The 20,191-nt window shown below is 35.3% G+C and overlaps 1 long non-coding RNA gene across 1 annotated transcript; it reads left to right on the forward strand.

Annotated features, from left to right (window-relative positions):
* Positions 1 to 706: 706 nt before the first annotated feature.
* Positions 707 to 19,917, forward strand: LOC138756455 (uncharacterized). Its single transcript, XR_011353079.1, has 2 exons — positions 707 to 1,688; positions 19,321 to 19,917. It is a non-coding gene; the product is annotated as an uncharacterized lncRNA (long non-coding RNA).
* Positions 19,918 to 20,191: the final 274 nt, after the last annotated feature.

Here is a 20,191-nt window from a genome sequence, read left to right on the forward strand (position 1 = left end):
CTATCACAATCTTCAGGGCCATGCATTTTATCGTGTGCATCTTTATTTGGTGTGTCCATTCAAAATGCAACAATTCAAACTTGTCTGTACTAAATTACTTCTGTCATTTTCATCAAATTATTTCACCTTGTGCAAACAAATCCCTGTCGATGTCTAACCCAGCTGAACAGACAGAACGAGTTAGTTAATAAATAATGTGGAAATAATATCATTAATGCGATCTGCAAAGTTAGCAAGTTGCAGATAGTGGAGTGTAAATCAAGGTTCAAAAATTGTCAAAGGAATTGTAGTGTCGGGGAAGTTTGACATTTTAGTGCAGTTCTGCAACATTGGAGATCGGATGTGAATGCTGTGGGAAATGTTGGGTCAATTGTTAATTTTCCCACTGTTAAGTTTTCTTCAGTAGAGTCAATGCCGATGCTCAAACCATCACAGTAAGAAATCTCGGAACGTGAAGTAAAGGACTTAATTGATATATACTGAGCATGCATTTGTGATATTTCTTATTTAACAGCTAACATGATGTTTATTGTGATCCTTTCGCGGGGGAATTGCGGTCTGTCCAGTTGTGTCACTCGCTACCTCGTGGCCATGGCAACGGCGGATCTGTTGGTCCTCGTCGTTGACGTGATGCTGTCACATGTGAACGAATAATATTTTCCAACGACGTTCCTGTTCCTAACTCGTGTGTGCGCTTTCAAGGTTACACTGCTGCACGCCGCCACGGATATTTCCGTGTGGTTTACTCTCGCGTTTACATTTGACGAATATGTGATGATATGTTGCCACAAACTGAGGACGAGGTTTTGTACGGTAAAAACAGCCCGCAATGTGATAGCAATAGTGTTCCCGCTGATCGTCTGTAAAATCATTCCTTGGTTCTTTCCCTTTGAACCCATGTTTACTGTGAGTAACATAGATTAGGTCTGTATATCCGTAAGTCAGGCATGGACCCATCCTGGATGGATATCATTCATATGGAATCATGGAGTGTTGACTCCTTTGCTCCTAATGTTACTGATATCACTGCTTAATGCTGTAATGGAGGATGAAGACCATGCATTTGCCTCTGCAAGGTTGAGCATCAGTAACCTACTTTGTGAATAATCTAAGATAAAGATGAAGACCAACATCTTCACAGAGAAATAGAAGGTAAAACGAATGGAAAAGAGAAATAAATGTTAAATCTGATGAAGAGAATATAGATAAAGTCTTTTTTGAAATATATCATTAGAGATTAATGTAATTAAAAAGAAAATGAAAAGAACAGAAGGTAAAATGCAAAGGTTAGACCAGGTCATGACAGAAATAGAGAAAAGAATAGAGAACATGGAAGAACAGAAGACTACTGGAGAAATGGAAGTGAACGACAAGAGAAAAATTGGAAGAAAGTGAAAAAAATTAAAGAGACACAAGAGTTTATATCTTTGAAAATTGATATGTTTGAAAATTATAGTCGGCAAAACAACTTAAAAATAGTGGGCCTGATGAAACGTGAAGAAGGCACAGACATGAAGGACTTTATAAATGGATGGATCCCAAAGGTCCTGGGAATGACAGAAATGCAAGACAAAATGGAAATATAAAGGGAACACAGAGCATTAGCTCCGAAACCACAGACACATCAAAAACTAAGATCCATCTTATTAACATTTTTGAGATATGCAAGAGAAAATATACTGTAACAGGTAAGGAGTAAAATTAGAGAAGATAATTAACCATTGGAATACAATGGTTAAAAATATTTTTTCACCCAGACATAAATTTTGAACTCTTCAAGTGGAGGAAGGAATTTAATACAGAGAAATCAACTTTATGGAAAAATGATAACAATTCATGTGACGATATCCAGCTGTGCTTAAAATATTTATAGCCGTGGAGCAAAACAGACTGTTCTTGGATACAGAGAAAGCGAATGATTTCGCAGTACGTTTGCAGGACAGGAGAAGAGATGAAGAGAAGTAACAAGAATGAAGAATGTTGATAAAGTATAAATAAAGATGTAAAAGCAATGTATATGTAAAGATCTAAAGAGGGAAAAGAGAAGGGAAGGAAGGGAGTAAGAAGGGAAAGAAGAGAGACAGAGATTTGATATATGTTGTAATCATGTTTTCCGGTGAGGTCTGGCTGGAGGGGGAATAACTGTCACTGCAAAATCAGTTGACTCTGCGAACATGATCGCAATCCAAATGAATAGGAGAGTTGTGGTTGCCCGGCAAAGGGTATGAGGCAATTCAGAAAGGGGGTAACTTTTTGGGTTAAGGTATTAGTGATTGTGGGAACTGTGGGGGTACTTTAAGTCTTAATTGTGTTGTCATACATTAAGTGTAATAAGAGAAAACTAAGATGAAAATGGGGAAAAGTGGGATGGAGGTGGCAAAGAGTTAGAAAACAGATGTATGCAAGGTTTGAGTTGGCCATGTTGAACCAGATGAATATAAACATTAATGGAACACATAACCAAATTAAATGGAAGAGTCAACAAAATTTATTGAAGAAGCAAAAAATAGATATAGCATTTGTGCAGCAAACGCATTTAACTGAAGTGGAACATAACAAACTAAGGAGAGAGTGGGTAGGGCACATAATGGCAGCATCTTATAATTCAAAAGCTAGAGGTGTAGCCATACTAGTCAACAAAAATGCACCAATCAAAATAGAGGAGGAAATAGTAGGTCCAGCATGGAAGTATCCAATGATAAAGTTTCAGATATACTCATAATATTGGAAATTGCTCAATATATATGCACTTAACGAGGAGGATCATAAGTTTATGTTGGAATATTTTTGAAGTTTGCACTCACACAAGGGAATATATTGATAGGAGGGGATTTTAATCTTAATTTGGACCCAAAGTGAGATACATCTGGACAAAAACAAGAAAGACAAATTAAGTAGCTATATGTATGGTTAGATCAATGCAGGAAATGAAACTTATGGATATGTGGAAGAGGCAACACCTAGGAGAGAAGGAATGGTCAGATTATTTGAATAGGCACAAAATTTAATCAAGCATTGATATGTTTTTGTTTCTCAGCCCATATTCAACGGAGAGTTAGTAAATCTGTGTATAAAGCCCTATTATTAGCATTATAACTTGAGGAAATCCCACCAAGAACATATATGAAGTTACACCCCATGCTACTTAAAAGACAGGAATTCGGATAATTTATTGAACACCAAATTACAACAAATTAAAATAAATTTTGAAATAACCGCAGGATCAGTGAAAGACAAATTTATATTATGGGATGCAATGAAAGCCTTTATTAGAGGGCAGATGATATGTTATGTAACTCAGATGAAAATGGAATACAACAGGAAAGAGGAATTGGAAAGGGAGATAATAAGTAGGGAAAAGGAATTAGTAAAAAGGTGTGATATAATGAAAATGAGAGAATTACAATTAAATTAAAATAAAATACAAAACATTACAAACGTACAAGGTAGAGAAGAACATCATGAAAACAAAGCAAAAGTATTGTGAATTGGGTGAAAGACACATGTAACATTAGCCCGGCAACTTAAAACAGAAGAAGCTAAAAGCACGATACTGGCTTTAAGGAAAAGGGACAAACAAAGTTCATATAATCTAACAGAGATTAATGAAAACTTTAAGGAATTTTATGAACAATTGTAGCAAATTCCAAACGAGGGGAAAAATCATAAAATAGATGACTTTGGAGCTACAATTGAAATGCCAAAATTGCAAGAAAAGGAACGAAACAAACTAATAAAACGATTTGAAATAGGGGAAGTAACGGATATATTTTTAACAAAAGCTGCTAAACAATAAAACACAAGGTGAAAATGGATTTCCAATTCAGTAAAACATTGAAGAGTTATTAATTACTCCTCTCCTGGAAGTAATGAACCAGATAGAAGAAGCACAATACTTGCCAGATTCATGTAAGAGAGCAATACCACAGATGGGGAGCGATCCATTAACACCATCATCTTATATCTGTAGTTATCTCAAACAATAAGATAATAGCGAAAACATTAGCAAACAGATTGGCTGATTGTGTACCTAAAATAGTGAAACAAGATCAAACTGTTATTAAACTGCAAGAAAAGGAGAATGAGGAAACAAATGGTAAAACTAAACAAAAATGGGAACAAGATTTAAATGTAAAGATAAAAAAGGAAACATGGGATAAATTATGTTCTGGAGCGATGAGAAATACAATAAATACAAGGCTACGTATGATACAATATAATTGGTTATACAGACTATACATTACACCGCAAAAGTTAAATAAATGGGACCCAACAGTATCTGATAGATGGTTTCGATGTAAAAAAGAAATGGGAACAACAATTCATGCAATCTGGACATGTGAGAGAGTAGAAAAATTTTGGGATGATCTCAATCAGATATTAAATAAAATAACAGAAAACAATATATCAAAGAATCCAGAGATCTTTCTCCTAAGTAACATAAAAAACAAAGAATTTGGAATTGATTTGGAGGATGCACAAAAAAGATTTGTTAAGATAGACCTAGCCGTAGCAAAGAAATGTATTATGTCAACCTGGAAATTGGAAGATAATTTGAAAATACAACAATGGTATATAGAAATGAATAAATGTATTCCATTACAAAAAAATAACATACAGTTTAAGAAATAATATGGAAATATTCGAACAAGTATGAGAGCCTTACATTAAATACTATAGCGAAAACCTAACGGGGACAAACATTACCTAAGTTGATGGAAGGAGAAGGAAAGAAAAGAATGGACTCAGTAGAATTTCTGGTGTATTTTTGTTGAATGACAACATTGTCTGACTGAATTAATGCAACCTAGATTGTATACCTAAAATGGATGGGGGGGGTGGGGGGGTGGCTTGGGAGGATGGAGGGGGGGAGGAGAAAAAGTCACTGTAAATGTGTGAAAAAGAAAAAGTGTATATCATGGCTAATGTGATTTATGGTGTGAAAAAAAAGAAAAGATGAACAGTGGGCAATTTCTGTAAATGTATTAATCAAATCCATCCATCCATCCAAGGAAATTAGAAACCAAGAGTTGCTGTTGCTCTAGACGCAGATAAAGCGTTTGACAGAAGTTTAATCTACCATAAAAATATATAAATTGGATTAATGTATTATATAATGGTCCTTTGGTGAAAGTAACAGTAAATGGTTATGTATAGAGTAACTTTAAATTAAGTAGGTCATCTAGACAGGGACGTCCACTATTCCCCTCATTAAAATAAAGGAGAAGGAGTATAAAATCATCTTATTTGCAGATGACATCATCGTATTCCTATCAGAACCAGAGGCATCAGTAAAAGTATTTCATAAGAAATTGAAGGAATATGGAGAAATATCTGTCTACATGATCAACACAAATAAAAGTGAAGAGATGCCAATGAGTAACGCAGACTAAACAGAATTAAATAAAAATGAATCGCCATTTAAGTGCAAGCACAAGCAATAACGTACCTCGGATTCAGGTTAGATAATAACTTAAGCCATTTGTACAAACTAAATTATCAGCCACTAATAAGGAAATTGCAGGAAGACTTAGAACATTGGAAGGAATTACCGCTGACGTTAATCGGGAGGGTAAACTGCATTAAAATGAATGAGTTGCAAAGGATACAATATTTATTTCAAAATTTACCAATTCCCTTAACAATAAAATTCTTTAAGGAACTAAAGAGAATAATTGGAAAATTCCTGAGTAAAGGGTGGATTCCAAGTGTACCGTTAGATAAGTTAGCAGAGAGTATAATCAGGCTGTTTTAAAGTTACCACATTTTAGAAATTATTATAGAACCGCACAAATAAGGCATTTATCAGTTTTTATCAGAAAAGGGGAAAACCAGACTGGACTAAGATAGAACGAGAATAAATGGGGGAAAAGGTACCGGAATGTATAGTTTATGTGGGATGAAAGCTGGTGCAATATAAAAACTCAGCAGTACTGCATCATTTACTTAATACATGCAAGAATATACACTTAGAAAGAAAAAAATGATAATTTCAGAATTACTATTGATGCAAAATCCACGAATCAAAAGAATAGAAAACATTTTTTTGTGAAGTAATTTATTAACATTTGAACAATCGAAGTACGAATATGGAATAATTCGTGGTACAATATTTGCATATCATCAATTGAAAGCCTATTTAAAAGGATTAATTGAGAAACAGCTTGAGATTACCTGAAGGAAGCAGCTTTGAATACGTTATTACAGCCAAAATGATAATCAAAGGATTTGTAACCATTATGTACACTAAGATGCAAGATAAGTAAAATGATATAAACTATGAACCTCAGCAGAAGTGGGGAAAGGATCTAAACATAAATATAAAATATGAAGTATGGCAAAAGTTATGTTCTTGAACGATTAAGAATATAATAAACAGAAGTGTATGCATGATACAGGATAACTGGTTATACAGGGTATATAGTACTCGACTAAACTTAAAAAAATGGGATTCAAAAATATCTAATAGGTGTTCTCGCTATAAGAAAATTAGAACAAAATTATATGCAAGTTGGGCATGTTTGAAAATAATTACGTTTAGGAGAAGAATTAAAACAGAGATTAATTAAAATTACAAACAAAAATGCAAAGAAACAGAGATTATTTTTTAAGTAACAGAAGAAGTAAAGAGGTAGGTCTCAAATTCGATAAAGTTCAAAATAGATCATTTTGATGGATTTAGCGATAAAAAAATAATGTATAATGTAATCTTGGAAATTGGAAGGGAGCATGAGTATACAGCAATGGTACATGGAACTGAATAAATGTATTCCATTGGAAAAAACAACATATAATTATAAAAATAAGGTCACAATGTTTGAACAAATTTGGGAACCATACATGGAACATATCAGAGTGAGCTTGCTTACGAATCCATCCCCTAAAATGAGAATGAAAATGATAAGAAGACTAAAAGACTAGATTCAGTGCGTAATAAATAGATGATGCATTTTTCTTTTTATTTTCCATTGAGTGAAAATTTTGTTTTATGGTTTTATGGTATTGTATATGTTGAATATTTATGGGTTTTGGAGGGGGTGAGTAAAGGGGAAGGAGGAAAATGGGGGGATAAAGGGGAGAAAGAACAGTGTGTATATTTAATGAGATACGTTCGTTCATATTTTGGTTGGTATGATTCACAATGTAAAAGATTAAAAAAATAAAAAAAGAATTATACATTACCCCTCCAAAATGGAATACATGGAAATTAGAAATACCCCAGCAATGCTTTCGATGTGGTGAAGATATTGGAATTTTCTAAATTGCATTTGGTCTTGTTCATACGTTAAATATTTTTAGCATGATTTTGCTAAGATTAGAAAAGTTATTTTTCCGTTGAATCCTGAGTTATTTTATTGGAGAAATTTGAAAATATAGCTCCTAAATTATATTTATCAGATTACGCTGATGCACGCCGCAGATATTTCCGTGTGTTTGACTCTCGCGTTATGTTTGACCGATATGTAATGATTTGTTGGCACAAACTGAGGATGAAGGTTTGCTCCGAAATAACCGCCCACAATGTGATAACAATAGTGTGTCCGCTGTTCGTCAGTAAAAACATTCCTTGGTTCTTTCTATTGGAACCCATTTTTACTGTGGGTAACACAGATTGGTTCTGTATATCCGTACGTCAGGCTTGGACCCATCCTGGATGGATATTATTCACGTGGATTCATCGAGTGTTGACTCCTCTGTTCCCAATGTTAATGATATCACTTCTTAATGCTCTGACGGTCGCGCGTATTGGTGCAGCCACCAGAGCGCGGAAGGTTTTGAGAGGCAGCAACAAATGTGCAGATGAGAATGATTCCGAGGTTAAAAGCCGAAGCAAGTCCATCATCTTACACTTTGCAGTATCAGGAACTTCATATTGCTTTGGAGGACGTATTTAATATTTTTCCTGTGGATGAAAATCACACAACGGTTTGTCATGAACAGTGTGAAGGTCCCAATATTTATCGTGGACCAAACCAGTTACATGCTCTTGCTTCTGAGTTGCTGCACAAACACTTGCATTTATGCAGCGACTCAGTGTAATTTCAGGGAGGAGCTGATCAACGTGATGAAATATCTGTTAAAATACTATTGAAATGTTTAATAGGAGGAAAATAAGTTAGGATTCTGGATATCGGATTCCACCTGCATTAAATACCCGAGAGTTTCCCATCTGCCGACACCAACCTATTATCCCATGGAAAGATGGAAGAAAATAAGCGCAACGCAGTGCGTATTTGCCGGTAAACTTCAGTTCGAACAGAGCAAAGTCAAATCTATTATTTCAGTGTGTGATTCCCTGAATATTCTTATAACGTTGGAAAATAATTTCTTATTGATCAGGTGGTGATCTCGCAACCGTTTGGTTTATATTCCGAATGATGGAGTTTGAGCGAAGCAGCGGCATGGGGTTTCCTTTTAATATATCCCTGCTTTTCCGAGGGTGCAGTAATTGTGGATGGAATTGATGGAAAGGAAGATCTGAGATAGGGTAAACATTCATTTCACGAACTTCTGCATTTTCTTTCGGTCTTGAGTGGAGATTTCCTGAAGCAGGTAGCATGACCTCCAATAGGATACTTTTTATGATGCCCCTGTAAATATGCTTCAAGACAACAGTTTGTTACGAGCCCTGAGGACTCCAAAACCCAGCAGCAACAGATATTCACCAAAACAAATGGTTACTATAAAAAAGTTGTTTTTAATTATCTTTAAACAACAAAATAGGATAAAACTTTAATTTATCTCCCTCACTTAACCCCCTGCCAATTGTAAGCGCACGTGTATGTATGTGTGCTTAAGTTTAGAATAGTACTTTAATTCACAGTCCAATCTCACTTTTCTATCCCTGCAAGTTCACTGGTTGCTGGCAATTCTTATACTGTGCACTGAATCTCACACTGATGTATTTCACCAGACTTTTGTGGTTGAATGTTTAATGGTTACCTCTCAGGAAGGTTCATGTCGGTTTTCAGAGAGAGATTTGCTGTTAGCTGGACGCAAACTGATCCCTTCTAATAAACCACGTGCGTGTCTTGGTGAACAGATTTGCCCCATCAGCGTTTCCCTTATTTCTTTAAGTTGATCAAAGAGTTCCTTTTTGTTTCTCTTATTTCAAGTGAAACCTTAGGCAGCCAGTCCTGTCCTCTTGTGTGGGTCACGAGGGCTTTCACCAGGCTTTACTAAGCTCTCACGACCTGTTTTTGTTTTAAATTTCTTTCATTATGAATCATATCAATAACAACATCCACACATGATGATCATCAATATATACATCGTGACATTTCTTCTTCTTTGCCATTTTCATCCCCCTCCCCTTCCCCACGCCTCTTCAAAAATCAACAAATAATAAAACAAATAAAACAAATAAATAACAAAAAGCAAAAAAGATAAAAAGTAGGATCGTCCACTTTCATCTATATATAAATCTATTCTTCTCTTAATTATGTTCATTTAAGGCATGGAAGTTTGTGGTCGGCATTCTCCGACATATTTAATTTTCTTTCTTTGGCTTGGCTTCGTGGACGAAGATTTATGGAGGGGTAGGTCCATGCCTGCTGCAGGCTCATTGGTGACTGACAAGTCCAATGCGGGACAGGCAGGCACGGTTGCAGTGGTTGCAAGGGAAAATTAGTTGGTTGGGGTTGGGTGTTGGGTTTTTCCTCCTTTGTCTTTTGTCAGTGAGGTGGCCTCTGCAGTGTTCTTCAAAGGAGGTTGCTGCCCGCTGAACTACGAGGCGTGAAGATGCAGGGTTGCAGGCAATATCAGCCCACTGGCGGTGGTCAATGTGGCAGGCTCCAAGAGATTTCTTTAGGCAGTCCTTAGTACCTCTTCATTGGTGCACCTCTGTCTCGGTGGCCAGTGGAGAGCTCGCCATATAACATGATCTTGGGAAGGCAATGGTCCTCAAGTCTTGAGACGTGACCCACCCAGTGCAGTTGGATATTCAGCAGCATGGATTCAATGCTTGCGGACTCTGCCTTCTCGAGTACTTCAATGTTGGTGATGAAGTCATTCCAATGAATGTTGAGGATGGAGTGGAGACTGCGCTGATGGAAGCCTTCTAGGAGCCGTAGGTGATGCCGGTAGAGGACCCATGACTCGGAGCCGAACAGGAGCATGGGTATGACAACGGCTATGTACATGCTGATCTTTGTGTGTTTCTTCAGGTGGTTGTTTTTCCAGACTCTTTTGTGTAGTCTTCCAAAGGCGCTATTGCCTTGGCGAGTCTGTTTATCTTGTTGTCGATCCTTGCATCAGATGAAATGGTGCAGCTGAGGTAGGTAAACTGGTTGACCGCTTTGAGTTCAGTGTGCCCGATGTAGATGTGGGGGTGGGCGGGGGGGTGGGGGGGGCGGGCTGGTAGTCATGGTGGGGAGCTGGCTGATGGAAGACCTCAGTTTTCTTCAGGCCAACTTCCAGGCCAAACATTTTGGCAGTTTCCGCAAAACAGGATGTCATGCGCTGGAGAGCTGGCTCTGAATGGGCAACTAAAGCGGCATCATCTTCAAAGAGTAATTCACTTCAAGTTGCTCTTGTGTCTTGGTGTGAGCTTGGAGATGCCTCAGATTGAAATGACTGCCATCTGTGTGGTACCGGATGTAAACAGCATCTTCATTGTTGAGGTCTTTCATGGCTTGTTTCAGCATCATGCTGAAGAAGATAGTAAAGAGGGTTGGTGCGACGATGCAGCCTTGCTTCACGCCATTGTCAATGGAGAAGGGTTCGGCAATCTCATTGCTGTATTTGACCCGACGTTGTTGGTTCACGTGCAGTTGCATAACCATGTTGAGGAACTTAGGGAGGCATCTGAGGCACTCTAGTATTTGCCAAAGCCCTTTCCTACTCACGGTGTTGAAGACATTGGTGAGGTCAACAAAGGTGATGTAGAGTCCTTTGTTTTGTTCTCTGAACTTTTCTTGGAGCTGTCTGAGGCAAAGACCATGACAGTAATTCCTATGTTAGCTTGAAAGCCACACTGTGATTCTGGGAGGACATTTTTGGTGACACTAGGAGTAGTCTATTAAGGAGAATCAAAACGAAGATTTTGCGGGGCCGTGGCAAGATGGCGTAAGGAACAGAGTGCCTTCCATTTCTCTCCTGACTCTTTGTTATTGTTTTGTCTATAAGTTTAGAAATAGTTAGAGGTGTTGAATTTGTTTCTAATGGTACAATTGCTGAAAAGAAGTAAAAACAAATGGCAACAGATCATTAAGAAACTGCATTTCCCGAGGTTATCTCAGCCTACCTGTTTATAAGAAGCCAGGACTCAGCGTGGAACGGATCCAGGAAGAGAGGTACAAGATTCGGCAAAGGAGCTCTTCTCTTTATCGGCAGGGCTCTTTAAAGATGGCGCCCGGCAGCCCTTGGAACAAAGGACTGGCCAGGCGCATGCGCGTGAATCAACGCCCACTGTGAGCGCTGTCAGTGAATCTTTGACAGCTAGAACAGCTGGGACGCTGCCAGCTGAAGACCCGACTCTGAAAAGACGCTTACCCATTGATGTAGCGGTGGCGCTGCGAAATGCACCTCCAGTAATGAAGACTTCAACAGACATCGATGTAATGAAGGCATTTGATATAATATGGGTTAAGGATAACCCTGGCCATCAGCCTCCAGATACTGCTGAAGAGGTTGTGGCAGGTGTTTCCAAACGCAGTCATACTATAAGAAAAACAGTTAAACTAAAGGAAATAGAAGACCCTTTGGCTATACAGAAACAGCAAGATCCTACTGTGCCTGAATCTATTACAGTAGATATGCTTATTAAGAATCTTGAATCTAAGTTATCCTCCACAATAAAAGAAATAGGTAAGGCTTTAGTTCAGGTTAATACAAAGCTTAATACTTTGGTGGACATTAATACTCAACAGATGATTGATTATGGAGCTTTTAAGCTTGAAACGAGTGAAAGACTTGATGGTTGTGACCAAGGCATAGTCGAGGTACGAGACCAAATACAAGATGTAAATAAAACAATTGAAATTTTACAAATTCCAAATAAAAATTTGGCGAAAAAGGTTGATTATTTGGAGAATCAATCTCGATGGAATAATATTAAAATTGTTGGTTTGCCAGAAGATATGGAAGGATCAGATCCAAGAAAATTCTTCACTGAATGGATTCCACAAGTGTTAGGACAAGATAAGTTTCCAGAAGGCTTAATATTGGAACGTGCCCATAGAGATTTGAGAAGAAAGCCTTTTCCAGGACAAAATCCAAGACCTGTTTTTTGGTTCGTTGTTTAAATTATTATGATTGAGAGACAATTTTGCATGTGGCTATAAGAAATGCACAACAAAGAAGATCTCCCTTGATGGTTCAGAACAATTGTGTTTTTTTTATCCAGATTTGAGTCAAGAAGTTATGTCTCAACGACGTGAATTTAATCCTGTGAAAGAAGTGTTGTGGAAAAAAGGATATAAAGCAACATTTAGATACCCTGCAGTATTGAAGATTTTTCAAGATGGCTATCAACCAAAATTTTTTGATAATCCTAAGGAAGCTATGAACTTTGCTCAATTATTGCCAATTACGCAATTTCAGGAAGGACGTAATCCACCACGGTCTCCAAGGAGAGTGGAGATGCAAGATGGGAACCGAATTCCAAGAGGAAATGGAAGCAATGGTGGTCGGAGTGACAAAGTTGATTAAAGTTTTTTTTCTGAGAAAATTTCAGATAATGATGATAGTTTAATGTGAAACGGAATTTGGGAGAGGGAGCTGGGTGGGCATCATTTTCCAGAAGTCATCAGCTACGTGTGAGTTATCTTACACCCAATATTTTGTGGGAGTTACCGCATTGAGCGGTTGAGACAGGAGGAGGTGGTTGCAACCTCCTACCTGTTCTTTTTTTTTTAATCAATTTTTGGATTAAGTAGTGAAGTTTTTTTTATTACTATCTTTAATTTTTTTTAGTTTTAGGAGGAGATAAGGGAAGGGGGTGTTTTTCTTTTTTTTCTCTTTTTTCACGTTTCTTTTTTTTCTCCTTCTCTTTTTCTTTGTGTTATTTTAAGTAATGTCTAAAGTTAAGTTTGCCTCTTTTAATGTTCAGGGTTTAAATAATCCGATTAAGCGTAAGAAAGTACTTGCTTACTTAAAAAAATTAAAAGTAGATGTGGCTTTTTTGCAGGAAACTCATTTAACTGAGAAGGAACATTTGAAACTTAAACGTGAATGGGTTGGACAAGTTTTCTATTCTTCATTTAATTCAAAGGCGAAAGGAGTGGCAATTCTGGTGCATAAGAATTTACCATTTCAGTTACAGAATGAAGAGAAAAATGGAGGAAGATTATTAAAACTGAATTGTACAAATCTTAATGAGGCTTGGACTCTGCTTGATGTTTATGCTCCAAATGTTGAAGATACAACTTTTATTGTAGATGTGTCTTTATTACTTGGACAAACAAATTCCAATGTGATGATTAGGGGAGATTTAAATGTGGTATTGGAGCCTTTATTGGACAAGTATCCAAGAGTAATTAAGAAATCTAATATGGCAGTACAAGTGACTAATATGATGAAAGATTTGAATTTAATTGATATTTGGCAAAAATTTAATCCTACAGAGAAAGATTTTTCTTTTTATTCTTCACGTCCTAATTCCTTTTCAAGAATTGATTATTTCTTAATTTCAACACATTTGCAGGATAAGGTTATATCTGTGGATTATAAGGCAAGGTTGGTGTCAGATCATTCATTATTATTATTAGAATATCAGAGTTCACAAGATGTTCAGGAAAGCCCAAGATGGAGATTTAACATTATGTTATTACAAAAACCAGAATTTATTAGTTATTTAAATAAAAACAAATTGAGGATTTTATTAGGAATAATGTTCATTCTGTTTCTAGTCATTTTGTTTTATGGGATGCAATGAAAGCTTTTTTACGAGGTCAAATTATTAGCTATGCATCTAAAGTAAAGAAAGAGAGAATTAGAGAGATTGAAGATTTAGAGAAAAAAATAACTGTTAGTGAAAAATAATTTCAAAAAAATGCACCTGAAGTGCAAAAGAACCATTTAACTAATTGAAAATTAAAGTATAATGAATTACAAACATATCAATTTGAATGTTTAATGAATCGAACTAAACATAAGTTTTATGAATGGGGTGAGAAAGCTCATAAAGTTTTATCCTGGCAGTGAAAAAAAGAACAATTATCTAGGATTATACCAGCAATTAGAAAAAGATCGGGTATTACTTTTAGACAAAAAGAATTTAATGAGGAATTTTGTAATTTTTATAAAAAATTATATACATCTGAGTGTAAAGATGTAAGTGAAGATGCAATAGATTCTTTTTTGAAAAACATTAATTTGCCACAGTTGAATCAAGAAGATAGAGAAGAGTTGGATGAATCTTTTACAGAGAATGAAATTGAAATGGCTATAAGAGATATGCCAAATGGAAAGGCACCCGGTGAAGACGGGTTCTCTATAGAATTTTATAAAACATTTTATGTTGATGTATCTTCTATTTATAACAATGTAATACAGCAAATTTATAAAACTTTTCAATAACCTGAATCTTGTTCTAATGCAATAATTACGGTTATTCCAAAAAAAGATAAAGTTCCTTTACAGGTTTCTTCATATCGACCAATATCGTTGTTAAATGTAGATTATAAAATTGTAGCTAAAGTTATGTCTAATAGATTGGCTCAATATTTACCTAAAATAATACATAAAGATCAAACAGGATTTATAAAAAAAAAACAGATATGCATCTGATAATATTTTGTGACTAATTACTTTCATAAATAAATTTAAATCTCAAATGAATTATACAACAGTGGTTTCATTCGATGCAGAAAAGGCTTTTGATAGAGTGGAATGGAAGTTTTTATTTCAAGTACTTGAGAAATTTTGTTTTGGTTCTTCGTTTATTGGATTGATAAAGCCTTTATATAATAGTCCGAAGGCTAGAGTTGCTACCAATGGACAAATTTCAGAATCTTTTGATTTAACAAGGTTTACTGGACAAGGATGTCCATTGTCACCTGCTTTATTTGCTATAGTTATTGAACCTTTGGCACAGTTAATACGTCAAAATGAAAATGTTAAGCGTATGAGAGTTTTGAATGAGGAATATAAGATTAATTTATTTGCAGATGATGTTTTATTATACCTGGTAGACCGTGATATTTCTTTACCAACAATTCTAGAATTTTTAGAAAATTATGGTCAGTTATCTGGTTATAAGGTAAATTGGGCTAAAAGTGAAATTTTGTCAATTTGTAAAGATGATTATACGATTTATAAAAATATCACGAAATTGAAGTGGACAAAACAAATTAAATATTTGGGAATTAATGTCAATACAGAATATCAAGATTTATATTTAATTAATTACCTTGCTTTAATTAAAAAAAGATTAAATGAGATTTGATTAGGTGGAAGGACTTACCTTTAGGTTTAATGGGGAGGATTAATACTATAAAAATGAATATTTTTCCTCGGATGCAATATTTATTTCAATCAATTCCTTATTTTTTTTTAAGTTTTTTTAAGGATTTATATAAAGGAGTTAGAGAATTTTTATGGAAGGGAAAATTTCCGAGGGTACCAATGAAAAAAATGATGTGGGACTTTCAATTTGGAGGTTTGAGATTACCTAATTTTCAATATTATTATGAGGCAGCTCAATTTAAATTTCTTAGTGCATTAATGAATATGGAGGACCCGCCCTGTTGGGCAAAGTTAGAACTGGCAGTTATTTTAGAAAAACCTCCTCATGAATTTTTGTTTCGATGGAATAAAAATTTGTTACGAACTTATGATGTACCAATATTGAAACATTTATTGAATCTATGGACGAGTAAACTTGATAAAATGTGGCTTAAAAATAAATTGTCTGGGTGATTGCCATTATATAATAATCAATGTTCCTTTTACGGTCTCCAATATCACTTTGAAACAATGGGAAAGGAAAGGAATAAAAAACTTATCTGATTGATTTTTTGAAGGACATTTTTGTTCTTTTGAGGAATTACAAAAGAAATTTGGTATTCGTGGAAATTCTGTATTTGTGTACTATCAGTTAAGATCATTTGTAAAACAGGTATGTGGTCGGCAAATGATTTTATTGCCCGAAACTAGTTTTGAGAAATATGTACTTTCAATACCAGAAAAGGGGTATATATCTGATTTGTATTGTATCTTACAAGAAAATGAAAGTAAGAAAGATTGGGATAAAAATAAGTTGAAATGGGGAAAAAGATTTAGGTTTTACAATAGCTGAAGAAGCTTGGATGGAAATTTGTCAAAATAGTATTCGGAAAATGATTAATGCTAGATTAGCGATGATTAATTATAATTTTATACATCAATTATATTTAACACCAGAAAAATTAAAAAAAATTGGTCTTAGTAAGTCAGACTGTTGTTTTCGTTGTGACCAGACAGCTAAAACTTTTTTACATACTGTCTGGTCCTGTGACCGATTGCAACAGTTTTGGAAAGGTATTCAATCTATATTTAATAGATTATATAATATTTGTGTTGTATTTGATCCTGATATATTTTTATTAGGGAATATGCAATCATTAATTGATTTAGGATTAAATGATTATCAGATTTCTTTTCTCAATTTAGCTTTAGCAGTGGCTAAGAAATGTATAGCATCTACTTGGAAAGTTAGAAATATACTAACATTGGTTAGGTAGTATTGAGAGATGAAGTCTTGTTTAATTATGGAAAGGATATCTTTTTGAATTCAAGATAAGATGTCTTTTTATTAGTTGAAGTGGACTCAATTTGCTAAGTATATGCAATTAAATTTGATTTAAGTATGTTCTTAGATGTGATATTTTAGATCTGATAAATCCTTTTTTAAATTATTTTTATTTGTCATATTTTTCTTTTTCTTTGTTTGTGTTTTTTAATACAAAATATTATTAATTTTTTATACATATATTTTTTAATTCTTGTATATGTAGGGAGGGTTAGGTTGAATTAAGTTAGGTTATTAATGTTGTATTGTAATTATATTAATTTATTTTATATCTTTTCTTTAAATGTAAATTTTCTTTTTATTCCTGTGATAAAATCTTTAAATAAAGTTTAAACAAAAGAAGATTTTGCCTGCAATGGAGAGCAGCGTGATTCCCCTGCAGTTTGAGCAGTCTGATTTCTCGCCTTTGTTTTTGTACAGTGTGATGATGATGTCATCACAAAGGTCCTGAGGCAGCTTTCCTTTGTCCCAGTAGAGCATGAAAAACTAATGCAGTTTGGTATGCAGAGTTTTGCCGCCAGCCTTCCAGACCTCTGGGGGAGGGGGGTATTCCATCCATACCTGCTGCTTTGACACTTTTCAGTTTTTCAATTGCCTTATATGTCTCTTCCCGGGTGAGGACCTCATCCAGCTCTAGCCTTAAGGGCCGTTGAGGGAGCAGGAGCAGGGTGGATTCTTGATCTGAGCGGTTGGCACTGAAAAGAGATTGGAAGTGTTCTTACCATCGGTTGAGGATGGAAATCTTGTCGCTGAGGAGGACTTTGCTGTCTGAGCTGTGCGGCGGGCTTTGGACCTGGGGTGAGGGGCCGTACACAGCCTTTAGAGCCTCGTAAAAACCCCTGAAGTCACCAATGTCCGCACTGAGCTGGGTTTGTTTGGCGAGGTTAGTCCACCACTCATTTTGGATCTCCCGGAGTTTTCATTGAAGATGGCTGCATGCGAGACAGAAGGCTCGTTTCGTCCCTCGCCACAAAGACTTTGCAAGGTGAGCCTGATGGGCAGATCGCTTCTTTGCTAGCAGCTCCTGGATTTATTGGCTGTTTTCGTCAAACCGGTCCTTGTTTTTTCCTGGAGGTGAAGCCCAGTACTTGAGGCGTACTTGAGTGTGCTTGAGGCGTATGGTCCGCTTGGTCATCCTGAAGGGCTGGCATTCCCGGGCCGCTCAAGAACTCTTATTTCAAGTGAAATCTTAGGCAGCCAGTCCTTTGACCAGGCTTTAATAAGCTCTCACAATCTTTTTTTTAAATTTCTTGCACTATGAGGCCACATAAACAACAACATCCACAAATGATGATCATCAATATATACATCGTGACATTTCTTCTTCTCCCCCTTTTCATCACTCTCCCCTTCCCCATGCCTCTTCAAAATTCAAAAAATAATAAAACACATTAAACAAAGAAATAACAAAAAGCAAAAAAGAAAAAAAAGTAGGATCATCCACTTTCACATATTTAAATCTATTGTTCTCATAATTATGTTGTTTTAAGGGATGGAAGTTTTTGGTCCGCATTCTCCGACATGTTCAATTTCTGGTTCTCAAATTCATTCGAATAACATACACTTGTCTTTCAGATTGAATGGATATTTTTCTAATGGAATACACTTGTTAATTTCTGCACCACTTTTATATTTTAAAGAGTGTTTCCATTTTCCAGGTTGTCATAATATAATTTTATTTTGCTACTGGTTGCGCTATTATAATAAATGTCATTTGGGCTCTGTCTAATTTTAGTCCTAAATTTTTGACTCTTATATTATTTAATAGAAATTCTTTGGATTATTTGGTATATTTATTTTGTGATTTTGTTTAGTATCAGGTTTAGATCTTTGCAGATAGGTTAAAATTTTGAACATGTCCAAAATGTTGCTCCAGTCTCTTGTTAACAATGGAAGCATATATCTGATGCTGTTGAGCATCACTATTATAATTTCTGAGGATTAATTTCTAATCTATGTAGCCAGTTATATTGTATCAAACATAGTCTAGTATTTGTCGCATTTTTCATTGTTTGTATATTTAACTTCTCCCATGTTTCATTCTTGAACTCTGTGTTAAAATCTTTTTGCCAACTTTGTTTCATTTTATACTTTATTTCATTCTCTTCCTTTTATTGCAATTTGATAGATATGTTGGTCATAATCTTTTAAATTATCATTGTGTCTGTGATTAAATATTCATAATTTCTACCTTTTATAATCTCAAGCTATTTCCTAGATTATTTTTTAAATAAGTTTTCAATTTGTAACATGGGAACATTGTACCTTGTGTTATTCAATTTTCCTCTTTTAATTGCTAAAATGTTAAGAAATTATTTTTCAAAATGCAATCTTCAATTTCTTTGATTCCTTTTCTATCCCATTCCTTGAAAAATAAATTATCCATTGTAAAGGGGATTCATGAGTTTTCTGTTAATATTATTTTTGGTATTTGATAATTTATCCTCTATTCTTCCAGGTGTATTCTTTTCCATAATTTAAGTATAAATTGTAGTACATGTGAATTGTTATATTGCACCAAAATTTCCTCCCATTTTATAGTATATGTTCGTTGATAATTTCTCTCAAATTGTCCAATTCTATTTTAGGACAATCTGGTTATTCTCCTCTGTGATACAAGTCTGATAAATATCTTAACGTTGCTGCCCTGTCATAATGTTAATGGTGATATCACGCTGATGGAGTAGTGCCTGCAGAAGAATAGCCCTCCGAAGAGAAAAGAAAAAAAAAGAAACAATGCTGGACAGAAAAAAAAACACTGAAATACTGAAAGATAAAGAAAGCACGAATACCGTAGAGATGGCATCAAAAAAGGAGAAGACCAGAGATACAGATAAAGAAGAAGACAGAAAAACAGCAGAAAGAAAAGAGGTAGGCCTTACCTTAAAAATTACATCCGACCCCTAAAGCTGATGAGAGTACCACTTGGCAAAGTCCCTCTTTCGAACTATGTACAAAGTTGGCTCACTAAGCCACAAAATGTTGCACAACCGCCCATAACAAAAAAATAGACTGAAGGAAGGCAGGTCAAGCAATGAGACAACGTTAAATTGATAGATGAATTGGGGTGATGGCATCGCAGCGATAAGAGTTGAACAGAAGACAAGGAGCTAGAGAGTGAAGACAAAGAAGATGACACACGGAAAAGAGGAAGGTAAAAAAATAAACATTTAACAGACATTGAATATTTTGATGAACAAATAAACACTTTAAAATACATTTTTACAACTGAATTTAACACAGTAAAAATAAAAATGGAAAAAACGCAGAAGATATAATTGAAAAACTAGAGCTGGCCATAGCATATCCATGTAAACGAACAAATGAAGTGGAAGAAAGCCAGACAGCTGTGGAATTAGAAATGAATGAAGTAAAAGAAATTCTGAATGATAGAGACAAAGAAATTAAAGAGATCTGTTAATTCAAAATATTGATGTGTTAGAGAATTATAGCAAATGG

This window comes from Narcine bancroftii, chromosome 3 (assembly GCF_036971445.1).
Source record: "Narcine bancroftii isolate sNarBan1 chromosome 3, sNarBan1.hap1, whole genome shotgun sequence".
In the NCBI taxonomy this organism is placed as follows: domain Eukaryota; kingdom Metazoa; phylum Chordata; class Chondrichthyes; order Torpediniformes; family Narcinidae; genus Narcine; species Narcine bancroftii.